This window comes from Malus domestica, chromosome 11 (assembly GCF_042453785.1).
Source record: "Malus domestica chromosome 11, GDT2T_hap1".
Taxonomy (NCBI): domain Eukaryota; kingdom Viridiplantae; phylum Streptophyta; class Magnoliopsida; order Rosales; family Rosaceae; genus Malus; species Malus domestica.
Window position 1 is genome coordinate 41,215,800 of NC_091671.1, and position 15,108 is coordinate 41,230,907.

The window sequence follows — 15,108 nt, forward strand, 5'->3', positions numbered from 1 at the left end:
AGCTTGCAATTCATGGGCAGAGATTTGGAGAAGTTCTTCCAAGAATATGGCATCAAGCAACACATGTCCATGCCGAGATATCCTCAAAGCAATAGGCAGGTCGAAGCATCCAATAAAATGATCCTCAACTGCCTCAAGAAATCCCTCACCAACAAGAAGGAAAATGGCCAGACGAACTCCCCGGATGTCTATGGGCATATCGCACCACCAAAAGACGAGCAACCGGTGAGACTCCTTTCTCTTTGCATTTGGTTCGGAAACAATCATTCATCCTAATGTCATCAAGCCAAGTATCATTGCTCTACTACCAAGCATTGAGCAGAACAGTAAGGAGATGGTCACAAGCTTAGATTTAACAGATGAGAAGCGCGAGCAGACCAGCACCTGTATTGCAGTCTACCAGCAGCAGCTCCTTTCCAGCTACAACAAAAGGGCTAAGATCTGGTAGTTCTAGCTCGGAGATATAGTCCTAAGAAAAGCCTTCATCACTGCCCGCGGAGAAGGCTAAAAAAAGATGGATCCCATATGGGAAGGTCTGTACAAGATTAACAGAGTAAGCAGCGAGAGTAATTACACCCTCTCCACCATGAAACGACAAAAAGACTGAAAAGCAATGGAACCCCTACAATCTGAAGAAGTACCATGTGTGACCTCCCGCTACATCAAAGCCTGAAGACTCAAGCAGCTCGACGGGCACTACCTCACAAACCGAGGATTATCTAGTTGTTATGCAATTTCTACCTTACAGCTAAGTTTTGGTTCGTTTCACTCGTTTTTCAATAAGGAATTTAGAAGTAATCACAACTTGGCTCGGCTGCATGCTTACAACAACTGATCACTCCTGCACTTCAAAAGAAGACTGCGCCATTCTTAGGGACTTATTGCAGGAATTGCGCCCCCCGAGAGACCAACCATGTTCTCCAATGCGAAAGGGTAAACTAATTGCTCTCCAGTGCGAGAGGGTAAACCAATTCCCTGACACCTACATGGGTCAGCTCTCCAAGACGGGAGAATAAACTTTACACTCCGAATATCCAGACGTGGATGAGCCTAGCTGCCCTAGTATAACTAGATGCACGATGGCTTGTGCCGGGATTCCTAGAAGTAGCCACAATGGTCTTTTTCAAGGCTTAGCTAACTGAAGGATTTTTGGGTCTTTTGGCCTAATCCGTGGGGATCCGGGCCCTAGAGATGGAGAGGGCACATTATGCAGTACGCCCTACAGACGGTTGCCCTAGAACCTTAAAGCTGCTACGGAGTGCACTAAGGTAGCCTACGGTTTCCGGAAGATTTCCTACAACTTTCCCTTCAAGCAGTAAAACCACGTTATACAGCCGCACATTCTTGTGAAAGGTTAAACAAGCTAGCGTGCATATACGAAGTTTTATCCACTGCCGACATGCTACGTGGTCGATAAACTTCACCTCTGCCAAGTGCAGAACAACCTACACCAAGTCCTAAAGTGTTGTGATACTTGCTACGCAATCTACATAATTGGAGAAAGCCAAGGTTAACAGCCTAGTGGTTACGCGGACTTGTCTGCTTCTGTAAGTAAGGCATCCGACTGCCAACCCTATGGCTAACAACTTTGCAAAGCTCTACACCAACACTTACGGCTGCATAGGCTACACGGGTCTGTCTGCTTATAGAAAAGTAGCACCCTGCCATTGGTCTATAAAGTTTAAAGGTTAGGGCATGAATAAAAGAAGCGAAGATGAAGAAAAGTGAAGGAAGCATGTTTATAAACAATTAGCAAAGGCCGAATGAGTTCAAGCAAAACAAGAGGTACAAGGAAAAACAAAGAAAATCTTAAAGGCTACCTAGAGGACTACACTTTAGCAGCTTAGAAATCCCACGACTATTCGCTCGCCACACCTTCAGCAGCCGTGACGCTCTTAGCAGCGGCATCATCTAGCGCTTCACCCCTGGCTGCCCCAGCCTGGGCACTAACTTCTCCATCTACTTCACCAATGAAAGCCTCAAAAGTAAAAGCAAGCAAGTCTTCCGAAGAAATAGAGAAGGTCTCGAAACCTCGAGCCCATCCTTCTCACCCTTCAGCTGCTCATTCTCCTCAAGCAGACCAACACGGACGCGCTGCAGCTCATCCACTTCCTTCTTCAGACTTTGGTTGATCTTCAGTACACCTTAAAGTTCCAACACTTTGTGTTCAAGCCTATCGACAATTATCTTGAAGTGGATCATTTTATTATAAGCAGCAATCAACTCTTCATCCTTTGCATAAGCAGCGAAACGAAGCTCAGAAACTGCAAACTCAAGATCTTGAATCTAAGGTATGTAACATCCAATCTCATTCTCTGCACTTTCATACTTAACTTGGATAGCGTCAAGCCTATTCTTCAAGTCAACGATCTCTTGGCGAGCGGTCTCAAGCTACAGAGAAGTGGGGGTAGAAATATTAGACCCCTTCAAAGCAACGAGCTCAGAATCCAACCTCTTGATCTCCTCAGTCGAGGAATAAGCTTCAGCTGCCATAGTCTTCGCCACCTCTTTGGCAGCCTTGCTACACCTGCATCATAGAAAGCAGAACAGTCATTCTATATTGGGTCGTATGCTTCGCAAAAGAACTTGGGCAAACAACCTTTCTAACACCATCAACAAACTAGCACAAACGTCCATGTCTTCAAGCAGATCTGGTCTTAACAGCACATGAATCTCATCAGCCTCCCCAGAAGCAAGCTTAGTGGATTTCTCATAGCTGCTCACGTAAGCAGTTTTCTCTTTCCCAACAGGCGAATCAGTCTCTACAGCAGAGGGAGTAGGACTTAGCACCACTTTAGTAGCAAAGTTCACTTTATCGCTCTTCATAATAACAAGCATCTCCAAAGGTGAACCAGACTTAGCTCCTAACGGACGTCTTGGTACAAACTTCGGCACTGGGGGCACATCAAGACCTCTACGCTGAGCAATCCTATTAGCAATCATACTAGCTATTCTTGATGGCAGGCACCACATGCTCAGATTTAGCAGCTTTATTTTTTTCCCATCGGAAGAAATTATGCCAATCACAGACCTCTCGGCAGCAGGCGAACCTTTATGAGCAGTGGAAGAAGTCTTCAGTCTTCTCTTAACCAGCATCTCTTGAGCAGGCGGGGAAGATCTCTTCTTTCCACCTTTATTCATAGTAAGCTCTACGACATCGATCAGATGAGCCAATGCATTCGCCTTAATCCTCTTTACCTCATCTTTCGAGAGCAGCCTACCTTTCTCCCGACGAAGATGACTAAGTAGCCAACGACATTCACAGTACTCAGCAGAAGAGCTTAACCCAACATTCTAGCAAGCAGGAGGCCTGCATGCCCAGCATTCTAGCAACCTATGAGCTTCCACGACCTCCTCATTTCTCTCAGTCGCTAGCCTGGCCCGAGTCAGGTCCAAGAGCCCAAAGGACATGAGCCATACGGCTCGCCTAGTGCCACAATCCGTAGCCCCAGCCGCACAAGCTGCCCTTGGCTCTAACCAAGCTGAGCTTCCCAAGCAGTGGTCCCTGCCACAACACCTCATTGGCTTATGCTGAGCCGACTCCTGGCCCTTGCCAGCCGACGTGTTGCACCACCCCGACGGCTGCTCCGCGACAGCACTATCCAAGAAGAAGACAAGAAAAATTAATTTTTTCTTACATCGGTGCGGCACGGAGAAGACAAAGAAATCAACGAAAGACGGTCCTTTGCATGGGCAAGATGTAGAAGATTGCTAGAGGAGGGGGAACAAATATCCTCTAAGCTCTCTCTCTCTCTCTCTCTCTTGTAGGGTAGAGTAAATCACTCTCCAAAGTTAATTTAATAACCCACTTAAGGTGGACTTAAATAGACTTTGAGAGAAAGTTATTTCTCTTTCCTAGAATGATCTAATTTCCTATTAAAGAGGGATTCTACATCAAACAAGGAAGCAGTCCTATGTTTCATAAAGCAAGAAGATCTCTACACCCGATGCCCTTTCCTATGAGCAGCCCAACAGGTGTGGGGGTATTTGTGGAGCCAAAAATAATCACAAGACGACACGTGAATTTTTGGGTAAAAGAGGATAAAAATACCCTTGAGGCATACCGGGATTCTTACACGCGAGCAGCGGACAATCATCCGTCAATCAAGTCAAAAGTGTCCAAAATAGGTAACAAATTCAAAGATATTCTCATCCATTATCTTAGGCAATTATTTTATAACCTACATAACATTCCATTTAAGTGGAGGTTAATTGGCTAATTAATGGATTAGTTCCTAATTAATCCATTAATCACCAATTAAATCATCCATTACACCCCCAAAAATACCCAAGGGCCGGCCACTCTTTCTTCCAAAGAGGGCCGGTCATGCTCTATAAATAGGACTCCATTTTCTCTAAAAAGCTAGTTCCAACACTCTTGCAAAACTCCCAAAAAGCTCTCTAAACACTTTTCTCTCTAAATTCTAACTTTGGCATCGGAGGTTCTTCTGCCAAAGCCCCCCCATTCATCGTGGGCGTGTGAGGCTTTTGGCCTTAACCAAAGGTGTTAGTTGTTTTGTAGGTGCAATTTTGTCCAAGATCAAGGAGGAAGAAATTTGCATCCACATCACTAACAAGAGGTTCCAATATATATATATATATATATATATATATATATATATATATATAGCTTATATGTTATAATGGGATGGGATCAAGAACAAAGATCTTGACAAACATTTCTACACTCCTTTGTAGCCCTTGGATGTTATAACCTCCAACGGTCTTGATTCAGCACTCTCTCGTACAAATCCCTTGCCACAGAAAGACAGATCTACTCATTTCATACTTCATAACGTATGCATACATACGCAAGCCATACTTCAGTCACATCTCTTGTTAGTGTCACACACCAGTAGATACATCCAAGTTTTTTGTCACATAATTCCCGGATTGGCTAAGAAAATGGATATTGTTTAGTTTCAACCAGCTACCAAAAATATAATTAGAGTACAACAGACCACCAACCGCTCCAAGTTTGCTTTCAGATACAGATCAATAACTTGAGTAATGTTGTGGATGAGTTTCTAAGTTTTGAAACCGGCATCGGAAATGTTCTTTGAACGACAAAGTTCACTCAAGAAGTTCATTGGTGAACCAGGAGACCCAGCACCGACTGTCGATGGGACCCCAAGCTGAGCTGCTTCCTGTGCACATTACTGGTCCTTCTGAAACATAAAAAATTTAGAAAAAAATCATCCAAATTGCAAGAAGCAATCACAGTACGATTCCTGAATGATGCATGCTTAACTGAGGTTCGTTTCAAGACCCCTCCTCGACTGCTTTGAGTCCTTCCTACTCTTTAACAATTCATTATCTAGCACTTTTTTAATTTTTTTTTTCTTATCAGAAATCAGATTTCTCCTTTCTATCATTGCCTCCGTTCTTGTTATAATTTTTGTTAAAGATTCTCTCTGCACTCCCCTTCCCTTTAGCTGATCAATCAAATCCGATGGAAAGTTGGAAAGTCCTCAGCCTACTCCTGTATGTGATTAGGACGAAGTTGGCAAAGGATATGTCATCTGCCTTAATAAAAAATACTCTTGTACTCAACCTATTGCTCCACCCAAACACTCTGTTAAAGCTTGTGCTCTGAACCACCAAACAATTATATACCCTCAGCCATCTTTAATATACACTGCTGATTATTTTGCTGAAGAACTATTTTGTGTGATTGAATGAACTATACCATACATGCATCAATTTGGACATCTTATTGAATGTCTTTACTTTCATGCAGAGTATGCATCAAATTTTGATAGATCTACAGATGGATCATTGAAGCAATGCATGGCAGCTGCCCAACCTGCATTTGAAGACATGCAATTATAACCAAACCTCATGCAAGTAACACCAAAAAAGAAAAAAAAAACCCTCTGTTATTAATCTTTAGTTAATCATGTACAAAGTCCCAGCAATTTTTCACGCATAAAGAATTTTTAGTCCAAGCTCCAAAGAAAATACTCTTAGGTCAACTAATGATAATCTTTACCTTCTTTGTAACTTTCTGAAAAGTCAAAAGAAACGTGGGTGGGGGGGTTCAGGGGCTTGCATCCCTATTTTCACCTTTAACTTTTTGTAAATGGTAATCGGAGAAAGGAATCGCCAGCAAGAATTTAAATGTACAACCTAAACCCTAAACCCTCAACAGCTGTCCCTGCTTTATGGAAATGAACTTTAATTTCACTACTTCATTTGTATAAAAATACTAACAATATGAAATGAGGATGTCAATGTGGGCATCATAACCTATTCTCTTTTGCATGTTACTTTCAATCATCATGTTGAAATATCATGGATCACCTCAGGACCCCGTGCTGATATCATTTTCACAAAATTGTATGGCAGAGCGTAAATAGACTGATGAAAAAGAGCGAAAACAAAGTAATTCCTGTATTAACATATAGCAATTCCTTTTCAAGCAACTGTTGACAGAGCTGGAAAGCTTCACTGGTGCAACACCCCTCTAGAGCTATTAACCCCGGAAAGTTCTCATTCAGAAGACTGCTGCTGCTTCCATACCCATGATCAAACTAGGTCAAACGGGTTTTATGCTTGAACTCCGGATTAGGGTTTAGGTTAAATAGGATTATGATCTATTGGGTTTTGGATTTTCTAAGGTTAAAGGGTTAAAAGGGTATTAGGCTGAGAATTGGGGTTTGGGCTTTAGCCCAACACACACACACACACGGCATGCATAGCATGCACACACACACACACTTAAACACACACACACACAACACCACACGGCCTGCAGGCCTAGAACCCAAGGCCGGGCATTAAGCCCTTAGGCCTAAGGAGGAAACTGGGCTTTAAGCCCTTAAATAAAAGGAAAGAGGTCCTAAGGCCCGGGGGACCCTTAAAACCCAAAGTAAAAATAAAAGAAAACGGGCTGGGCTAGTTCAAGTACGGGCTAAGGCCCGTGGGGTTTGGGTTTGGTGGGTTGTCGGACCCAATGGGAGAGAAAGCCGAAAAATTGGCCGGAAAATGCACAATCTTTAAACGGTCATAACTTTGTCACTACTCAACGAAATCAAGCGAGACAAAAATGAAAGTTATAGCTTTTGAAGAGACGAAGAGAACGGTACCTCACACGACGTCTAACTCGCCATGGTTTGGCCAAAAAATTCCTCGAAAGCCTCGGAGGTCGCCGAAAACTGGTAAGATTCAAATGAGTATAACTTCTTTAATACTCAACGAAATTGAGTGAAACAAAAAGGAAAGTTGTAGTTCTCAGTGAGACGAAGAGATTGATACCTTGCATGCCGGCCAACTCGCCGTGGTTTGGCCAGAAATTGGCTCGAAAGGGACGGTCTGCATCGGAGCTCTCCTTGGGTTTATGCCATGACTTGCAGCGACGGAAGAGAAAGAGAGTTGAAGATGATGAGGATGGTGGAGCTGAGAGCTCGAAGCTCTTGGGTCTTCAATGGCAGAACACACACAGATGTTCTAATGATGCATGCAAGGGCTTAGTTGGGTTCCTATAGTCTCAAGGGTTCCAAATATATGGTTTTGGGGTTTGATTTGTGAAGGAAGTGAGGTGAAAGCATAGAGAGAAGCTCTCGGAGCTTAGAGAGAGTGAGAGCGTGCGAGTGAAAAAGAGAGAGAGCAGACTTTTCAGAAAAGAGAGAGGAAGGAGATGAGGTTCACGGGTTGAATATACCTTGGGCTTAAGAAAATTAAAGAAAAACTCGGGCCTTACATTAAAACACAAAGGGATTAGCCTGGCCCAATGTAAACTAGGTTATTTTTTGGGTAAGGGTTATAACAATATGGACTGTGGCGGCAAAGTGTGGAACCAATATTGTGTTTCACCTTTTAAAGTGATGGCAAATATCTTGCAAATGAGAGCGTCATTGTTCCGATAGAGGATCATTGCGCTTCAGTAGTGCTTTAATTGTCTTTCCGGGTCTCCATCTCCTTTGAAAGATGTGAAATATGGCATGCTAAACTTGTGTGGAAGCCCTGCCCACTCGATCTAGTCTGTGAAGGGTGACCTGCTTATGTTGGTCATGTCTTATCGTAACACCTCATCAGTAACCTCGTTGAATTGGAAATTGTGAACTCGGTCAGCAACTTCTCTACTTCTTCCTAAATTTGCCTTTGTTGGGGGTTGCAGATGTAACATCCCACATCGCCTAGGGAAGCGATCCTTAAATGTATATTCCCATCCCTACCTAGCACGAGGCATTTTGAGAGCTCACTGGCTTCGGGTTCCGTCGGAACTCCGAAGTTAAGCGAGAAGGAGGCCAGAGCACTCCCAGGATGGGTGACCCATTGGGAAGTTGTTCGTGAGTTCCCAAAAACAAAAACCGTGAGGGAATGGTAAGCCCAAAGCGGACAATATCGTGCTACGATGGTGGAGCGTGCCCGGGAAGTGGTCCGCCCCGGGCCGGGATGTGACAATTTGGTATCAGAGCCTAACCTTGGCCGTGGTGTGCCGACGAGGACGTCGGACCTCTAAGGGGGGTGGATTGTAACATCCCACATCGCCCAGGGGAGCGATCCTTAAATGTATATTCCCATCCCTACCTAGCACGAGGCCTTTTGGGAGCTCACTGGCTTCGGGTTCCGTCGGAACTCCGAAGTTAAGCGAGAAGGAGGCTAGAGCACTCCCAGGATGGGTGACCCATTGGGAAGTTGTTCGTGAGTTCCCAAAAACAAAAACCGTGAGGGAATGGTAAGCCCAAAGCGGACAATATCGTGCTACGGTGGTAGAGCGTGCCCGGGAAGTGGTCCGCCCCGGGCCGGGATGTGACAGCAGAGCTCTCGGCTACCCCCGGTCTTGACCTGCTGGCCTAGGCTGCTATTCCATGCGCTCGGCTCGTCTATGTGGTGGCTGCGGTTCATGTGGTATGTTCCTAGCAGGCAAGCGAATTACTTGTAGGCTGCCGGTTGAACTTGATTCAGATTGAGTAACTGCTTCTCTCCCTCCATCATGCTGCCTACTCTGATGTGAGGTGGATAATGCTCCTTGCAGGCCTAGCCACAAATGAACACTTCGCCTGGAAGGTTACTCATGTTGATTACCAAAGTATGGCCCCAACTATGAGTGTATGTTTGTCCATAGGCCTAACCGAGAGTGCACGCTCCTCCACACGCTAAGGCGAGAGTATACGTTATCTTGGGGCCCAGTTGAGAGTGTACATTGCTAGAACACTCAATTCGTGACTGGTCGAATGGATGTTTGCCAGGACACTACTGGAAAGGTTATTTGTCTGCCTTTGTCCTACTTCGAGACACTTCGTTTGGGGCATACTGCATCTCGGTACGCTGCAAAAGCTGTTTTACCAAGGTCGTCTGCTGTGCGAGGGCACTTGTCAACTCTACGACTTGTCGAGATAAGTGTTGTTCGTAATTTGGGTTGGAAAAGCTTGAACGGCATACGTCTCCTTGAATAGTGGAAGTGTAATGGACTCTGGGCTCGAGATTTGAGTTGGGATAAGTCAAATCTGGAGAGAAATGGGGTGAAAATGCCCCCAGTTCAATCGTCAGTCCAGGAATCTAAAATTGGGACGGTTGAACCGATCTTGGACCGGTTTGGATCGCTTGAAAAGTCATGGCAGTGGGCTGCTCCATGTGTGACATGCATGTGTGATAGGCTTGGGCTCGGCTCGGGAGCACGCTGAGTCGCTACTCGGGCCAGCTCACCTTGGGCATGGGCCCGTGTGGTTTACAGTGGCGTGGGGCACTAGGCTATCTTTGGCACAGCTTAGGCCTGCAAGTCTTGGGCCACTGTCTTGGAAGATGCGGTTGCGCCTTGGGTCTGTTCGCTCTGGGCTGCGACAGACTTCCTTGTGCTGCGGGCCTAGGCTTGCTGCTCTAAGGTGGCGCGGGCATGTGCTTGTGGCTACAAGGTGAAGCCTTCATCGTGGGATATAGGCTCGCCGAGGGTTGCTGCCGTGGTTGCCACCATGATGGCTGCCATGGTGGTGCCCCATGGGGGTGCTGTTGCTCCACTCGTTGTCATGTTGAGCCTCGTGGATCACCGTGGTCTAAATCCTTGAACGTAGAAAGTTCCGTTCATTATGGTTTCCAAATTTCTAGCCATTGTACTTTTCTTTTATGTTTTATCAAAGAATTCTTATAAAAATTCTAAGAATAAAAACATACAAAAAATCTACAAATGAACAAGAAATGAGAAACTTTGAATGCAAGAGTCTTCTTCGAGTGTGTGAATCAAGACTCTCAATGAAAGCACCAATTTGTGGATACAAATTTCCGCCGTCTTCTCATTTGACGAAAATGCACCTGCAAAATAATAACACCTAAGATCAAGGCCAAGAACCTCACGTGCCCACGATGAATGGGGGGGGGATTTGGCCGAAGAATCTTCAATGCCAAAGTTAGAATTTGAGAGAGAAAGTGTTTAGGAAATTTTAAGGAGAGAATGAACTTAGCTTTTTTGAGAAAAAAAAGACTATTTATAGGGGTGTGGCCGGCCCTATTTGGAGAATAGGGACTGGCCACTTATAATGGTTTTATGAGGTTAATTGCAAGATATTATGTGAAATAATATCTTGCAATTAACTTGGTAATCAATCCCAATTTAAATAGTATAATTGGGAGTTATCTTATGGGTGAGGATTTGATGAAGAGTGATGAGAGAGTTTTGAATAAATACAATTTTGATCACCTTTGACTCTTCCTTGATTGAGTCGTTATTGTCCATTGCATGAGCGTGGGAATCCCGATGTGACTTGTCATTTGCACCTAAAAGTTCACGTGTTACCTCCATAATTTTCTTGATTATTTTTTACTCTACACCACTCAAGAGTATTCAAATTCAATCCAAACTATCTATTAATAAACCTTTTTTATCAATCAAAAAAGAGTGAAAGACAATTTGATCTCATATCACAAAATAAAGTATGGGATGTAATGTAATTTAGTACAAACCAAATTTTGCTGCTTTTCTTCCCTCGCATACAACATAACATATCTCTAATTTTAACCCTAAGAAAAATACTAATTATCCTATCTCATCAATCAACACATATTCAGTTTGGTTGAACATCATTGGTTGGCAAGCCAGCAACATATTCAGTTCGTGGAACATCACTGAAGTTGTAGAACTCGTCGACTTAGGAGTACCTTTAGTTTGGTAACAACACTACTTCTAGTTCGATTGGTAATCTATCCAAATCTCTACTGGCGATGAGTCATTAATTCTCTCCCTGAACAAGGTCATTGAATGAGGTCACTTCATTAGTTTTCTTGGCGAACACCACACCACCACATCCATTTTACTTGCTCGGTCGAGTTCGGTAGCGAGTTGGCACACCCGCATCCACAAGAATGACGTAGTTAGCTCAGTAGATTACTCGGTCTGCATGCCAAGTAGGCTTTGTAATTTTTTAGGTCAACATATTGGCACGCCCAGTGGGACCAAGTACTAAAAACTACGAAGTTCATATGCTATGTCAAGGCTCTAATCCGGCTCCATCGACCAATTGGACAAGATCAAAACTAAAGAAACACATTCAAAAGTGTGAGAAGAATAAAAGAACACGGGGATCTGTTTCATACAAAAATAAAAATCTTCATAAATGGGATAGTTCATCAAGTCACTAATATCTCAGGGGTTTGCTCTCCGATGAAACCCCTTCCGCTTGCTAGAGTCATGCTCTTTAAAAGCCCTAAGAAATAGGCTTCAATCAAGTTGTTCCTAGAAAAAATTATGATTCAAGCCAGACCAAATACATCTATTGAGTGAGAGAAAGGGAGAAAACTATAATTATATATTCTTCAAGAAGCAAAAAAAAATCTTCATGCACATGAAGATATGCAAAAATCTTTCGCCCACATGTTGAAAATGGGAAAAGCCTGTTTAGTATGCGGCTAGATGAGAAAGACTTCCCTTATGTTTCTGCATACAAATCAATTATATTTGAAGTGTGGTTGGATCGAAATGTCGAAATTCGTCTGAAATGGAAAACTTGATTGACTTAAAAGAACAAATTGAAAATTTTGAGCCAAATACAAAAATTGATTCAGAAAGCGATTTATCTAATTGAATACTTCAATGATGACCAAGGTCGAAGCACAACCTCATACGAAAAAACTATGTCAATTGATATGGTTGTTGAAGATAACGCCGATATAGCGCAATCTCATTCAGCGGGGTTATCCAAGTTAAAAGCTCAAATTGGTGAAGTCATTATGTTCATGGGGTATAATAACTCAGCCTACTTTGCAACCAAATATCAAGAATATTTGTCGAATGTCGTCGTGATTTCATCTTAAAATCTAAAACAAACCCAGATTGGCGACACTGATATGAAAAAAACTCGACTAGGAATAAAGCATCGATGGGCTCCTCCTCCTCATAATTAGGCCACTTTTGTTTTCGTTTTCTAGGAAAATAATAACTTTTATTCTTTTTAACCATTTGGCTGTTCAAACTGATGCATAAGAAAATAAGGAGGAAACAAACGTCGGTTGTCTAAAATAAAAGAAAATTGGAATACTATTAGAATTTTACAACTCGTCAGACTTGGCCATCGCAAATTCACTTATATAAATATGAGGTTTTTTAACGTAGAGGCCCCATAAACTCAACAAAAAACTCAAAACGCCTACGCAAAACCTTCTCACGACCCTAAGAAATACTAATTATCATAACCCTTCCGTTAGCACATATTTAGTTCAGTTGAACATCACTGAGTTGGCAAACCAGCAACATATTTAGTTTGGTGAAATATCATTAGAGAGTTAGAACTGGTTGGCTTAGGAGTACCTTCAGTTTGGTTAAACAACACTACTTTTAGTTCGGTTGGTTGTCTATCCAAGTCTCTGCCAATGAGGAGTCATTGATTCTTGATAAGCTTATATTTATATATATTTTACATAAAATTCACTTGTCTTTTCTTAGTTAGTTCCTTATATTTTTGAGCTATTTACTATGTTTTTGTGTTTTGTGTGATTTATCAAGCAAAGAAAAGAAAAGTAGCACAAGTGAGTTATTAAGTAACAAATTCGTCAAAACTGCCTGTGCAGATTAGCTGACTTTGGAAGCATGTTACAAACAGCTCAGAATGAATGAGAGAATGAGCCTTATATGGTGGAAAGCTACGGATGTCTATTTTCTGGAGCAATTTACAGATTGTTAATATCATTTTTCTAGAAGAAGTTATGGGTATTGTAACACTGAAAGGTTCAGAAAAGGGCTAAGCAGATTTGGCTAATAAAATGAGAAAGTAAAGGCACTTGTTTTGTGTTTTGCTTTGTCATTAACACTCAGCAGCAAATGGGGTTATGATTGCACTCATTTGGCTTTGGAGCAAGTGGAAATGCACAGCTAGAAGATGAACAAGGCACATGGAAGAAACATGGACAGCACACATACAAAGAGAAAGGCAAGGCATGGACAGTTTGACATGGGCAGAAAATGGGTGGATTGTTGGCTGAAATAATGAAGAACATGTGTGTGAAAATGCAAAGGAAAAACACACACACATGGGCAAAGGAAACACACACACATGGGCAGAAAATGGGTTGATTTGTGGCTGAAATGATGGAGGTCATGTGTGTGCAAATGTAAAGGGAAACATGGACATCACACACTCACCCACTACACCTATTACATCCACTCATTACCAAACACTCATCCACCTTACCCATTACATCCACTCATTACCAAACATTCATCCACTACACCCATTACATCCACTCATTACCACAACACTCATCACTACCACCTTAATTAGATGGTGGTCCTCTCCCTAGCCTATAAATACATCCACCCTTCACCATAACAAGGGAGAAGAAAACAAAAGAGAACACAATCCGCCCATCCACCCTTCACCATAACTCACCTATATCCATCAAACCACACCTTGTGCCGCAACAAAGAGAAGAAGGAGTACCCTTGGACGTGCTTGCCATTCAAGTTGGATTGTTTGAGCATTTTTAGGTGTTTTCTTTCTTTTGTTTTCAATGTCTAAATTTATTTATCTTTGCTTTGTAAGTATGAGGAACTAAACCTCCCTTAGCTAGGGGGAATTCGAAACCATGTTCATGCTTGCAATATGATTTGATTACTTTCAGTTGTGATTCATAAGTTGTGAATTCAATTTACTTATCCATTTGAATTAAAACTGATTTGTGTATGTTGGTTGAGAGTGCACGCTTAATTTCCATGCATAAATATGATGCTAGGATATAAGGGAGTTTCACCTAATCGTTATAAACTTATATTCACAAGTAGTAAAGGTTGTTCGTCACAACCGTGTTAAGTAAATTCTTGGCATAAGTTTCATGCAATTCATAGTTACAAGTGTTTCGTCAATGCTTATGATTTTCATAGAACTTAATGATTCTTGCTTATATCTCTATTATGCAATTCATGTAGGGAACTTGTGGGGAATGCTTTGGGTTGTTGTATGAAATCATCAAATTCAATGAAATTAGGAAAATCTGAGGATTAATTTAAGCGTACCTAATTAATCTGGGGTGTTGAGGTTCATGGTTTATTGAAAAGCAACTGGAAATCGTTTTATATGCAAGTGTGTCATGTGTGGAGAAAGACCTTCTAGCTAGCCCATCATCCATTCAAATCACCAAATTCGTCCAAAATCTGTTTTAAGTCTTTAGTTACTTGTTTTTTCTTAAATTCATCCAAAACCAAATCCCCTTTTACTTTAGAGTGTCTAATTAGTTAGAATCTGTCCTAGTTGTGTTTTTAAGTGTTTTGAGTTAAGTTAAAACCAATTTTCGTCCAAAGTCATTCTTAGTGTCTAGTTTGAATCTAATTAGTTGTCTTAAGTTTTGTTTGAGTCTTTTAAGTTTGTTTTGAGTTCTTTGAGTCTAGTTTAGTGTTTTTAACTTTGTTTATATGTTTTTAAGTTAGTTTAGAGGTTATTAGCAAGCCCTCCTAATAGCCGGTCCGGAACAATCCCTACTTTCATTTATACTACAATTGATACAAGAGTTTAATTTGTGTGTTAAGTTAATTTTCGCATCAATTCTCTCGTTGAACGATGTCACTTCATTAGGTTTCTTAGTGAAGTGAGGTGTTACTCAGGTTACTCAGTGTTCGACACATTGAAAGCCAAACATTTATTGAACTTTACAGTAAACGCAACCTTGTCTTCAGGTTCTAGAACC

The 15,108-nt window shown here is 42.1% G+C and overlaps 2 long non-coding RNA genes across 3 annotated transcripts; one reads left to right on the plus strand and one right to left on the minus strand.

The window, feature by feature from the left end:
* Positions 1–4,989: 4,989 nt before the first annotated feature.
* LOC139189335 (uncharacterized) lies at positions 4,990–7,639 on the minus strand. Of its 2 annotated transcripts, XR_011573170.1 has the most exons (4): positions 7,258–7,639; positions 7,089–7,157; positions 5,695–5,806; positions 4,990–5,168 (listed from the first exon to the last, which is right to left on the minus strand). It is a non-coding gene; the product is annotated as an uncharacterized lncRNA (long non-coding RNA). The 2 variants fall into 2 exon arrangements; XR_011573169.1 differs by lacking the exon at positions 4,990–5,168 and having other exon boundaries at positions 5,462–5,806.
* Positions 5,084–5,961, plus strand: LOC108174624 (uncharacterized). Its single transcript, XR_001791464.3, has 2 exons — positions 5,084–5,255; positions 5,741–5,961. It is a non-coding gene; the product is annotated as an uncharacterized lncRNA (long non-coding RNA).
* Positions 7,640–15,108: the final 7,469 nt, after the last annotated feature.